The following is a 2,196-nucleotide window of genomic DNA, read 5'->3' as shown; positions in this document are numbered from 1 at the left end:
CGCTGCGGCATTTTGTACCAGCTGAAGACTCTTGATTCTGGTCTTAGGGAGACCGGAGAGTAGTGCATTACAGTAATCGAGACGGGAGGTAACAAACGCGTGAATTATAATCTCCGCATCCGACTGAGACAGCATAAGACGAATTTTAGCAACGTTACGAAGATGGAAAAAAGCGGTTCTAGTAATTTTCTTCACATGTGTTTGAAAGTACAGATCGGGGTCAAATATTTCACCTAAATTTTTTACTGAGTCACTCTGTGTGATGTGACATTTGTCAATGTTCACAGCAGTTTTTGAGAATAAGTCGCGGCATTTAGATGGACCAATAACTAACATTTCGGTCATTTCAGAGTTAAGACGCAAGAAATTGAGTGACATCCACTCTTTTATCTCAGAGAGGCAGGCCTCCAAATTTCCACAATTTAGTGTGGCAGATTCCTCCAACAAAGGATATAGTTGAGTGTCGTCTACGTAGCAGTGGAAACTGATATTGTACTTGCGAATAATATCGCCTAATGGAAGCATGTAAATGCTGAAAAGAAGGGGGCCAAGCACTGAACCCTGCGGAACACCACAGGTAACACTAAAGGACTCAGATGTCATTTCGCCATATTTAACACAGTGCGTCCTATCTGAGAGGTAGGATCTGAACCATGAGAGGACGGTTCCTGAGACACCAATCCATTTTTCTAACCGTTCTAGTAAGATATTGTGGTGCAGTGTGTCAAAAGCAGCACTAAGGTCCAGCAGCAGCAAAAGTGATGAAGCGCCAGACACTGACCATTCATTGTACAGAGAAAGCATAAAAAGACTAAAAATGTAATGCAAGCATTAAATAAGATTCCATGGACTTTTAATCGTCACAGGTAGGTCGTATTTTTTGACTTTATTATTCAATCCCAAAAAGATTTTCAAACAAAAAAAACGTTAACTTCCATGAAGAACCGTTTAAATCAAAGAAAAAAAGGGTTTGAATGCAAACAAATATTTGACACTCAAAAAGTTGCATTTTAACACTTTTGTTATAGATTGACACTTGTCACTCAAACATTTATGTCGGGTCAAGTCATGTTTATTTGTATAATCACAAAGAGTCTCAAAGGGCTGCACAGATCAAAGACTATTGTAAATTATTATTACAGACTATTAACCTGCATGAGGGCAAATGATACACATATTATCAACATAAAGTATAGGTTATTCATATGCTATAGAGTAGAAGTCAATGCAATCAGGGTTCAGGGCTAACCACTCTTCTGAGACAGCCCTGATTAAGGTAACCAAATGATCTTCTACTGGCAATGGACTCCGGCGCTTCATCAGTCTTGCTGCTGCTGGACCTTAGTGCTGCTTTTGACACTGTGGACCATAATATCTTACTGGAACGGTTGGACAAATGGATTGGTCTCTCAGGAACCGTCCTATTAAGGTTCAGATCCTACCTCTCAGATAGGACGCACTGTGTTAAATATGGTGAAACAGATCACTAAATCAGGAAAAATTCCCTGGACAGCCACCATATCGCGCATCTATAGAGTTCAGCCCTTTAATATGTGATGTATTAACAGTGTCTTTAGAAATTTCTTCCCGTATGCGTTAAATCTTCTTATTAAAGAAGACCATAAAGTCATGGGCTGAATAGGTAGAACTATCTGAGATAATCTTTTGCCGTTAGCAATGCTACAGTATCGAAAATGATTTTGGGTTTATTCTTTTGTGCCGCAATCGCCGTCAAAAAATAGGCTGATTTTGCGGAGGCAAGGGCTGCTTTATACTTTAACAAGTTGTCACACCAGGTTTGACGGAAAACCTCAAGCTTGGTAGCGTGCCATTTTCTTTCAGATTTCCTGCATTCTTGTTTAAGCAATCTAGTTTCATCAGTAAACCAAGGCGTGCGTCTTTTAGGTCGTGATTTAAGCCGTATGGGCGCTACTGAATCCAGGACGCTAGCTAGGGTAGCATTAAACCAATTGGGAAACACCGCCCACTGCGGGATATTTGTGTCGAAACGATTAAATCGACGGCAGCACGGCGACGCAGTGGTTAGCGCGTGTGCGGCACAGTTCTAAGGTCTTGGGAACCTCCTGTGTGGGTTCAAATCCAGCTACCAGACTTCCTGTGCGGAGTTTGTATGTTCTCCCCGTGCTCGCGTGGGTTTTCTTCCGGGCACTCCGGTTTCCTCCTACATTCCAAAGA

This window comes from Urocampus carinirostris, chromosome 10 (assembly GCF_059441175.1).
Source record: "Urocampus carinirostris isolate Australia breed hairy pipefish chromosome 10, RoL_Ucar_1.0, whole genome shotgun sequence".
NCBI lineage: Eukaryota > Metazoa > Chordata > Actinopteri > Syngnathiformes > Syngnathidae > Urocampus > Urocampus carinirostris.
This window is presented reverse-complemented; position numbering follows the sequence as displayed.